At 36.9% G+C, this 12,500-nt stretch overlaps 1 protein-coding gene across 1 annotated transcript in view; it reads right to left on the bottom strand.

Moving 5' to 3' along the window:
- The window catches only part of itfg1 (integrin alpha FG-GAP repeat containing 1), a 137,271-nt gene that overhangs the window by 13,321 nt on the left and 111,450 nt on the right, over positions 1-12,500 (bottom strand). The window lies entirely within an intron of this gene.

Raw genomic sequence — 12,500 nt, 5'->3', positions numbered from 1 at the left:
TACACTAATGTTGATTATGTTCAGTACACTAATGTTCAGTACACTAATGTTCAGTACACTAATGTTCAGTACACTAATGTTGCAGTACACTAATGTTCAGTACACTATGTTCAGTACACTAATTTTAATTATGTTCAGTACACTAATGTTCAGTACACTAATGTTGATTATGTTCAGTACACTAATGTTCAGTACCTATGTTCAGTACACTAATGTTGATTATGTTCAGTACACTAATGTTCAGTACACTAATGTTGATTATGTTCAGTACACTAATGTTGATTATGTTCAGTACACTAATGTTGATTATGTTCAGTACACTAATGTTAATTATGTTCAGTACACTAATGTTCAGTACACTAATGTTATTATGTTCAGTACACTAATGTTATTATGTTCAGTACACTAATGTTCAGTACACTAATGTTATTATGTTCAGTACACTAATGTTAGTCATTATGTTCAGTACAATTATGTTGATTATTATCAGTACTCTAATGTTCAGTACACTAATGTTGATTATGTTCAGTACACTAATGTTCAGTACACTAATGTTCAGTACACTAATGTTCAGTACACTAATGTTAATTATGTTCAGTACACTAATGTTCAGTACACTAATGTTAATTATGTTCAGTACACTAATGTTGATTATGCTCAGTACACTAATGTTCAGTACACTAATGTTGATTATGTTCAGTACACTGATGTTAATTATGTTCAGTACACTAATGTTAATTATGTTCAGTACACTAATGTTGATTATGCTCAGTACACTAATGTTCAGTACACTAATGTTGATTATGTTCAGTACACTGATGTTAATTATGTTCAGTACACTAATGTTAATTATGTTCAGTATACTAATGTTAATTATTTTCAGTACACTAATGTTCAGTACACTAATGTTAATTATGTTCAGTACACTAATGTTCAGTACACTAATGTTAATTATGTTCAGTACACTAATGTTGATTATGCTCAGTACACTAATGTTCAGTACACTAATGTTGATTATGTTCAGTACACTGATGTTAATTATGTTCAGTACACTAATGTTCAGTACACTAATGTTCAGTACACTAATGTTCAGTACACTAATGTTGATTATGTTCAGTACACTAATGTTCAGTACACTAATGTTGATTATGTTCAGTACACTAATGTTCAGTACACTAATGTTGATTATGTTCAGTACACTAATGTTCAGTACACTCATGTTCAGTACACTAATGTTGATTATGTTCAGTACACTAATGTTCAGTACACTAATGTTGATTATGTTCAGTACACTAATGTTCAGTACACTAATGTTCAGTACACTAATGTTGATTATGTTCAGTACACTAATGTTCAGTACACTCATGTTCAGTACACTAATGTTCAGTACACTAATGTTGATTATGTTCAGTACACCAATGTTCAGTACACTAATGTTCAGTACACTAATGTTGATTATGTTCAGTACACTAATGTTCAGTACACTAATGTTCAGTACACTAATGTTCAGTACACTAATGTTGATTATGTTCAGTACACTAATGTTCAGTACACTCATGTTCAGTACACTAATGTTCAGTACACTAATGTTGATTATGTTCAGTACACTAATGTTCAGTACACTAATGTTGATTATGTTCAGTACACTAATGTTCAGTACACTCATGTTCAGTACACTAATGTTGATTATGTTCAGTACACTAATGTTCAGTACACTAATGTTCAGTACACTAATGTTCAGTACACTAATGTTGATTATGTTCAGTACACCAATGTTCAGTACACTAATGTTCAGTACACTAATGTTGATTATGTTCAGTACACTAATGTTCAGTACACTAATGTTGATTATGTTCAGTACACTAATGTTCAGTACACTAATGTTCAGTACACTAATGTTCAGTACACTAATGTTGATTATGTTCAGTACACTAATGTTGATTATGTTCAGTACACTAATGTTGATTATGTTCAGTACACTAATGTTCAGTACACTAATGTTGATTATGTTCAGTACACTAATGTTGATTATGTTCAGTACACTAATGTTGATTATGTTCAGTACACTAATGTTAATTATGTTCAGTACACTAATGTTCAGTACACTAATGTTAATTATGTTCAGTACACTAATGTTAATTATGTTCAGTACACTAATGTTCAGTACACTAATGTTAATTATGTTCAGTACACTAATGTTAATTATGTTCAGTACACTAATGTTGATTATGCTCAGTACACTAATGTTCAGTACACTAATGTTGATTATGTTCAGTACACTAATGTTGATTATGCTCAGTACACTAATGTTCAGTACACTAATGTTGATTATGTTCAGTACACTAATGTTGATTATGTTCAGTACACTAATGTTGATTATGTTCAGTACACTAATGTTAATTATGTTCAGTACACTAATGTTCAGTACACTAATGTTAATTATGTTCAGTACACTAATGTTAATTATGTTCAGTACACTAATGTTCAGTACACTAATGTTAATTATGTTCAGTACACTAATGTTAATTATGTTCAGTACACTAATGTTGATTATGCTCAGTACACTAATGTTCAGTACACTAATGTTGATTATGTTCAGTACACTGATGTTAATTATGTTCAGTACACTAATGTTAATTATGTTCAGTACACTAATGTTAATTATGTTCAGTACACTAATGTTGATTATGCTCAGTACACTAATGTTCAGTACACTGATGTTAATTATGTTCAGTGCACTAATGTTAATTATGTTCAGTATACTAATGTTAATTATTTTCAGTACACTAATGTTCAGTACACTAATGTTAATTATGTTCAGTACACTAATGTTCAGTACACTAATGTTAATTATGTTCAGTACACTAATGTTAATTATGTTCAGTACACTAATGTTCAGTACACTAATGTTGATTATGTTCAGTACACTAATGTTAATTATGTTCAGTACACTAATGTTCAGTACACTAATGTTCAGTACACTAATGTTAATTATGTTCAGTACACTAATGTTCAGTACACTAATGTTCAGTACACTAATGTTCAGTACACTAATGTTGATTATGTTCAGTACACTAATGTTCAGTACACTAATGTTCAGTACACTAATGTTGATTATGTTCAGTACACTAATGTTCAGTACACTAATGTTGATTATGTTCAGTACACTAATGTTCAGTACACTCATGTTCAGTACACTAATGTTCAGTACACTAATGTTGATTATGTTCAGTACACTAATGTTCAGTACACTAATGTTGATTATGTTCAGTACACTAATGTTCAGTACACTAATGTTCAGTACACTAATGTTGATTATGTTCAGTACACTAATGTTCAGTACACTAATGTTCAGTACACTAATGTTGATTATGTTCAGTACACTAATGTTCAGTACACTCATGTTCAGTACACTAATGTTGATTATGTTCAGTACACTAATGTTCAGTACACTCATGTTCAGTACACTAATGTTCAGTACACTAATGTTGATTATGTTCAGTACACTAATGTTCAGTACACTAATGTTCAGTACACTAATGTTGATTATGTTCAGTACACCAATGTTCAGTACACTAATGTTCAGTACACTAATGTTGATTATGTTCAGTACACTAATGTTCAGTACACTAATGTTCAGTACACTAATGTTGATTATGTTCAGTACACTAATGTTCAGTACACTAATGTTCAGTACACTAATGTTGATTATGTTCAGTACACTAATGTTGATTATGTTCAGTACACTAATGTTCAGTACACTAATGTTGATTATGTTCAGTACACTAATGTTCAGTACACTAATGTTGATTATGTTCAGTACACTAATGTTCAGTACACTAATGTTGATTATGTTCAGTACACTAATGTTCAGTACACTAATGTTCAGTACACTAATGTTGATTATGTTCAGTACACTAATGTTGATTATGTTCAGTACACTAATGTTCAGTACACTAATGTTGATTATGTTCAGTACACTAATGTTGATTATGTTCAGTACACTAATGTTCAGTACACTAATGTTGATTATGTTCAGTACACTAATGTTCAGTACACTAATGTTGATTATGTTCAGTACACTAATGTTGATTATGTTCAGTACACTAATGTTGATTATGTTCAGTACACTAATGTTGATTATGTTCAGTACACTAATGTTCAGTACACTAATGTTGATTATGTTCAGTACACTAATGTTGATTATGTTCAGTACACTAATGTTGATTATGTTCAGTACACTAATGTTGATTATGTTCAGTACACTAATGTTCAGTACACTAATGTTGATTATGTTCAGTACACTAATGTTCAGTACACTAATGTTCAGTACACTAATGTTGATTATGTTCAGTACACTAATGTTCAGTACACTAATGTTGATTATGTTCAGTACACTAATGTTGATTATGTTCAGTACACTAATGTTCAGTACACTAATGTTGATTATGTTCAGTACACTAATGTTCAGTACACTAATGTTCAGTACACTAATGTTCAGTACACTAATGTTGATTATGTTCAGTACACTAATGTTGATTATGTTCAGTACACTAATGTTGATTATGTTCAGTACACTAATGTTAATTATGTTCAGTACACTAATGTTAATTATGTTCAGTACACTAATGTTCAGTACACTAATGTTCAGTACACTAATGTTGATTATGTTCAGTACACTAATGTTGATTATGTTCAGTACACTAATGTTAATTATGTTCAGTACACTAATGTTCAGTACACTAATGTTCAGTACACTAATGTTCAGTACACTAATGTTGATTATGTTCAGTACACTAATGTTGATTATGTTCAGTACACTAATGTTCAGTACACTAATGTTGATTATGTTCAGTACACTAATGTTCAGTACACTAATGTTCAGTACACTAATGTTCAGTACACTAATGTTGATTATGTTCAGTACACTAATGTTGATTATGTTCAGTACACTAATGTTGATTATGTTCAGTACACTAATGTTAATTATGTTCAGTACACTAATGTTAATTATGTTCAGTACACTAATGTTCAGTACACTAATGTTCAGTACACTAATGTTGATTATGTTCAGTACACTAATGTTGATTATGTTCAGTACACTAATGTTAATTATGTTCAGTACACTAATGGTATGCAGATGATGTCACACTTTAGACAATCTGTCAGTATTACACAATGGAACACTGTGGGTCATTTCATTAAAACCTGCTGATGGGCAACAATTAACTCCTCAGTCGTGGAGGCTTTGGATATCATTTATAAACGAATATGTTTCATATTTAGATTTTCACATTTAGAATAAAGTGCTTTACATCATCGACGATCAAACGATTGTTGCTATGGTATCGCTCAGAAAAAAGGACAATAGGAGTTATAACGACAGATTCTAATATTGATTATAAAGATGAAGATGAAATAATGTTAAACACATTAGTGTAAAGGTCTGATGGTTTAGATCAGGGGACTGATTCTAGATTTGGTTTCTAAACAAAGTCCAAAGTGTGTAACGTGATTCAGATCTCTTTTGTTTGGTCACACGTGATTCATTTGTGTCACGTGATTCATTTGGTGACAAGTGATTCATTTGGTGACACGTGATTCATTTGGTCACACGTGATTCATTTGTGTCACACGTGATTCATTTGTGTCACGTGATTCATTTGGTGACACGTGATTCATTTGGTCACACGTGATTCATTTGGTCACACGTGATACATTTGGTCACAAGTGATACATTTGGTCACAAGTGATACATTTGGTGACACGTGATTCATTCGGTCACACGTGATTCATTGGTGTCTCCTGATTCATTTGGTCACACGTGATTCATTTGTGTCACACGTGATTCATTTGTGTCACGTGATTCATTTGGTGACAAGTGATTCATTTGGTGACACGTGATTCATTTGGTCACACGTGATTCATTTGTGTCACACGTGATTCATTTGTGTCACGTGATTCATTTGGTGACACGTGATTCATTTGGTCACACGTGATTCATTTGGTCACACGTGATTCATTTGGTCACAAGTGATACATTTGGTGACACGTGATTCATTCGGTCACACGTGATTCATTGGTGTCTCCTGATTCATTTGGTCACACGTGATTCATTTGTGTCACACGTGATTCATTTGTGTCACACGTGATTCATTCGGTCACACGTGATACATTCGGTCACCCGTGATTCATTTGGTCACACGCGATTCATTCGGTCACACGCGATTCATTCAGTCACACGCGATTCATTCGGTCACACACGATTCATTCGGTCACACGTGATTCATTTGTGTCACACGTAATTCATTCGGTCACACGTGATTTATTTGGTCACACGCGATTCATTCGGTCACACGAGATTCATTCGGTCACACGAGATTCATTCGGTCACACGAGATTCATTCGGTCACACGTGATTCATTCGGTCACACGAGATTCATTCGGTCACAAGTGATTCATTCGGTCACACGCGATTCATTCGGTCACACGTGATTCATTTGTGTCACACGTGATTCATTCGGTCACACGTGATTTATTCGGTCACACGCGATTCATTCGGTCACACGAGATTCATTCGGTCACACGAGATTCATTCGGTCACACGAGATTCATTCGGTCACACGTGATTCATTCGGTCACACGAGATTCATTCGGTCACAAGTGATTCATTTGGTCACAAGTGATTCATTTGGTCACACGTCAGGGTTTCCTTCTGTTGGTCAATCCCAGATGTCATGGTTTCAGTAGTAATACTGTATGTATAAACAGTCAAGCTTAAATCAGGTATATTTGTGCCTAGCCTAGTGGTTAAGGTGTCGGGCTACCGATCGGAAGGTTGTGAGTTCGAATCCTACGTCCACCGAGCTGCCACTGCTGGGCCCCTGAGCGAGGCCCTTAACCCTCAATTGCTCGGTTGTATAAAAATGAGCTAAAATGTAAGTCGCTCTGGATAAAGTGTCTGCTAAATGTTGTAAATGTAAATCTAACAATAAAACAGGACAGAAAGGCTTGAGTATAAAACAGATCAGTGTAGTACATCTGTGTGTACTAGTGTCACGAGGTGACAACATTGACGTCTGCGTCTCGGTTTGACAGGTAGAACACCCGCGTCGTTCGCTCTCGAGTAAATCAAACATTTTACCGTACAGTAAGTAACAGCTGTCAGTGAGTCAGGTCATGTTTCACCGCAACACCGTCCCTCTACGGCTCAGGTAAATGTGTGTGTCTCTCTCCACATGCGTTATGCCTAGCGAACAGAGCGGTGTGTCGTATACACTGTACACTGTACGCTACGTGTCCCGTTTGGAACACGCCCGTATATTACTAAGAAATACTAGGAGACAGAAGGATGGAAATCAGGTCACACTGATAAATGTGTCATTGAAATGGAGCTGGACACAAACAGACTCGGTGCAGTGAAGTGGAAGGCACACAAAAAACACACACCTAGTGCCGACACACACACACACACACACACACACACACGCAGACAGGCAGGCAGTTACTTTAATGTAGTTGTGCAAAAGTGGAGTGCTTCTTTGAGTAATTACGGCTCTCAGCGTGAATAATCAAGAGAGCAGATGGAGAGAGAGAGAGAGAGAGAGAGAGAGAGAGAGAGAGAGAGAGAGAGAGAGGGAGTAAGTGCCAACACTAAGACACATACACACAGAGCACACATGAGCCTTTCTTTCACACACGTGCACACACACAAAACAATCACGCTTGGACACACTCGGTTACACACAGTCTGATTCAAACCTGCTGTAAAAACCAGCCCTAAGATTTTTCTTTGTTTCCTCTATATTTACTTTTAAAAATAAATAAATAATTAAAAAAAATATCTATATCTATTTATTACATTTGGGCTCAGGTCTTGGCTCAATCTCACTCATTCAGACACATTGATATTTTTTTGGTTAAGCCGTTCCTTTGCTGATTTGGATATAAGCTTTGGGTCATTGCTGTGCTGGTGAAGTTCATTATAATCTTCCACTTTACTAGCAGACAGTCGTAGGTTTTGACTGTCTGCTAGTTTCCTCCACCTTCCGTTTAGTCACCTATACGGAGTCTAATCAGTCATACTGATCGGTCCGGGTTAATGTCATAGCGATGGTAATTCTAGGATAAAACGAACGCGATGCATCAATACAACACCACTGAGAACCGTGTGATGATGAGCGCGACAGCATCAGCAGCAGCATTAACGTGAAAGTTGAAGCTTTGTGTACGGATAAAAAAAATGATGGAACTGTACAGACTACGGGATTAAAGCACCGCCGCATTTTCTCCTTTTTAGGTAGATTTGATGCTAAATTTCACTGAAACTACTAGAAATTAAAACGGCACACTGTTATGTCATAATTATGCCATGGCCTTTAATACGGCTTGTGAAATTCTAATAATTCATTCATTCATTCATTCATTCATTTTCTACCGCTTATCCGAACTACTCGGGTCACGGGGAGCCTGTGTCTATCTCAGGCGTCATCGGGCATCGAGGCAGGATACACCCTGGACGAAGTGCCAACCCATCACAGGGCACACACACACTCTCATTCACACACACACTACGGACAATTTTCCAGAGATGCCAATCAACCTACCATGCATGTCTTTGGACCGGGGGAGGAAACCGGAGTACCCGGAGGAAACCCCCGAGGCACGGGGAGAACATGCAAACTCCACACACACAAGGCGGAGGCGGGAATCGAACCCCCGACCCTGGAGGTGTGAGGCGAACGTGCTAACCACCCAATAAAGCCACCATGCCTCCCAAATTCTAACCAGATGAGATTTAATTGTGTTTTTGTTTCTAACCTGTAGAGACGACCGTTTAATGATTACAGGGATTTTACTCCAACAAAAATGATTCTTCTAAGAAACACAATTAAAATACAAAGAAATTCTGTACATGTGTGTAATTTTTATATCCTCAGGCTTTCAGTGAGCACTGAGGAAAGGGCTTGAGGCATTCCCTCTGGCAGCACTTGTATCTCAGTTCTGCCTTTAACAGCTCTGTGCTTTCTCTGGACTGTGACTTACTTATGCCAAAGTCCCTTTGCTTAAAAAGTGTCTGTCGACATAAACAAAGCCCTTAAGATAAAGATGCAGACAAACAAGTGCTATGTAACTAGTTAAAGGCAGGGTCTCCGATTTTTGAGAAACGCTTCAGAAAACTGAGTCGGGGCCGAATAATAAACAAAAATCAAAACTAACGTGTAGCCGATGAGCAGAAAGGGGCGGGGCTTGTCGATATGGGTGGAGAGAGTGTTCAGTGCGCGTGTGTGACATTAGCAGAAAGCGGTTTTAACATCGACATGGAGGATAAAAACAAAGAAAGAAAGAGAAGAAAGACTTACGATAAGGACAAGAAGTAGGACGTGTTAATATAGGATCAGCTTTCCAGCGCTGGAGAGAACTGAAGGAGCAGGAAGTCGGCCACATATTCACAGGTTGGAGTTTCCCGAGTCAATAACTCCTGAGCTAAACGCTGTTACTACACAAATAACACCTCTTTTCTATCGTAGTGATGTAGAGAGGCAGCTACAACCGCGTTTTGTGTAGTAACAGCGTTTAGCTCAGGAGTTATCGACTCGGGAAACTCCGACCTGTGAATATGTGGCCGACTTTACTTAAGACGCCGAGGCGCTTTTTTCCTTCTCGATAGGTGAGTAACGTTGGTTTTGCTTTGTTACACAGAACTAATATATGCCTTTGTCCTTTACATCATTATGCTTGTGTGGCATTTTTGCTTGTTTGTTTATCTACAATCGTATTGTTCTTCCCTTCAGCTATGATAAAGACACGTTTCTTTCTGTTAGTCGCCCGGGTTCCGTATGTAAGTGTGGGCGGAGCTATCGATACAGGGGTGGGACCCGTTTGGGTTAGAGGCGTGTTTGTTTTGGTGATTTTATATGTCAACATTGGCTTTCAAACAACAGAGACCGCACCTTTAACTAGCTAACGAGGTATTAGACCAGTATGTCTAGCAGGTCATTGGTACGAGGGAGCGTTTATATTTGACATGTTCGTCTATCATCGTGAGAACGATATTAAAGGTATAGAGATATTCCTAGACAATCAAAACAAAAATAAGTCCACCAAGTTTTTTTGTTTCATATTTAATGTGATTTTAATAAACGTAATCGAAAAGGATCGGTGACGATCTGTTAAAGAAATAAGCAAATAACTGCAGAAGCTCTTTTGCTCTGCTGTTGGTTAAAAAAAAAACTGGAAGACAACAGAATAAAGCTGCACCATTCCGCACTGAAGTCTTAGCAAGACGGATATGTTTTCACTCCTCTTCCAAACGCTGCTGGCAAGAGCTTGATTTAACAAGTTCTGGTGCATGTTATTTGTGCCAGACTGAAACTGTGGGTGGATGGAAAGCAAAAGTTTCCACTCGTTTCCTTCAGCATTGTTTTTTTTTTTTTTTTTTTCAACAGGCAAACTGCCATAAACTAATTACACCGACCGTCTTTATTTTTCAAGAACACAAGATCTGAATTTTATCTGTTTATCTGTGTGAAAAGGCGTCGTATAAAACTGAGTTTAATGCCTTATGATTTAACGTTAGTGATGGACAGAAAAAACTAATTAAAGGATGTGTCAGTGTGGACAATATGGCGGCCCTGACGTACGAGCGTTGATCTGTTTAAATAAAAAAAAAGCTTAATAGATAATAGATAAAGAAATAATAAATACAGAGATAATAAACAGGCTGGTGTTGAACAATCGATGCAGACACACTGGTTTAAGCTCAGAGACTAGATACAAACCCCCTCGAATTGTTTCGCAGGCGTTCTTGTTGCTTGTAGATTAAATAAAGATGGAATTATCAGCTTTTGTTACTTTTTAAAATTAATTTGGTAAAATCAGTGCGTTTATTTAAGTTCAGCTCTCTATTGGTTAAGTATGTGGCTTAGATATTTGAAAGATTTAATTTAAAGTCCCCGAGCTTATGTCACACGGTCACAAAGGTTTTTAGGCATGTGATGTCTCTGTCCTTAAAGGAGGGGTCTGCGTTGTTTGAAAGCCAATGTTGACATATAAAATCACCGAAACAAACACACCCCTAAACCAAACGGGTCCCACCCCTGTATCGATAGCTCCGCCCACAAGTACATACGTAACCCGGACGACTAACAGAAAGAAACGTGTCTTTATCATAGCTGAAGGGAAGAACAATACGATTGTAGATAAACAAACAAGCAAAAATGCCACACAAGCATAATGATGTAAAGGACAAAGGCATATATTAGTTCTGTGTAACAAAGCAAAACCAACGTTACTCACCTATCGAGAAGGAAAAAAGCGCCTCGGCGTCTTAAGTAAAGTCGGCCACGTATTCTCAGGTGGGAGTTTCCTGAGTCGATAACTCCTGAGCTAAACGCTGTTACTACACAAAACGCGGTTGTAGCTGCCTCTCTACATTACTACGATAGAAAAGAGGTGTTATTTGTGTAGTAACAGCGTTTAGCTCAGGAGTTATTGACTCGGGAAACTCCAACCTGTGAATATGTGGCCAACTTCCTGCTCCTTCAGTTCTCTCCAGCGCTGGAAAGCTGATCCTATATTAACACGTCCTACTTCTTGTCCTTATCGTAAGTCTTTCTTCTCTTTCTTTCTTTGTTTTTATCCTCCATGTCGATGTTAAAACCGCTTTCTGCTAATGTCACACACGCGCACTGAACACTCTCTCCTCCCATATCGACAAGACACGCCCCTTTCTTCTCATTGGCTACACCGATGCTCATTTCTAAGTCAAAGCTTTCTTTCAAAGCATGTTCCATTTCAAGTACCCCGGAAATGAGGTAAAATATATTAGCATTTTGCTGAGACGCGTTCATGTGGCCTGATGTAAACGGAACAGTTTTAACTAATCAGATAGCTATCGGATCAGAGACGACACGTGTAGTGACCATCTTGATATCGATTAGAATCACATTTATTGAAGCAGTATAAGTGTCATATGACCAGACAACACGCTGAAGTATTCGTGCTTCACCTCAGGACCATTCTGACTGGAGATATGTTACTACTATACACTACACCACACTATACAATAACACACACTTCCATCCCTGGCGAACGAACCCTTCTTATTTACAGTGCGGTTTTGATGCTTCCTGCAGCCTAAATGATATAAGCTCTGTTAGTTCGCTCATTAATGTAATTATGTTTGTTCCTTTATGAATATTTGTAACCGTTGCAGCTTGAAGACTACATAAATAAATGTAATTTAATTTGAACTGGTTTAATTGTTAGCCTCAAGAGTGATTCTTCCTTTTTAACGTCGCTGCCAACGAAGACACACTTAGTTTTATTCTGAAAATGGCTGCTATCCAAACTGGACTTCTTTCCCCACTGATGATTTTCGCTGTTTTATCCTAATGAACAGGCCACAGGGATTTTTTACTGAAGACATGGTCACATGGTCATCCCCTGGGTGTGTACAGGTTTTCTTTCTTATATATCTGTATTGTTTTTCCTTTATA

This window comes from Tachysurus fulvidraco, chromosome 1 (genome assembly GCF_022655615.1).
Source record: "Tachysurus fulvidraco isolate hzauxx_2018 chromosome 1, HZAU_PFXX_2.0, whole genome shotgun sequence".
Lineage (NCBI taxonomy): Eukaryota > Metazoa > Chordata > Actinopteri > Siluriformes > Bagridae > Tachysurus > Tachysurus fulvidraco.
Note: the sequence above shows the minus strand (reverse complement) of the source record. Positions and strands in the feature narration are given on the sequence as shown.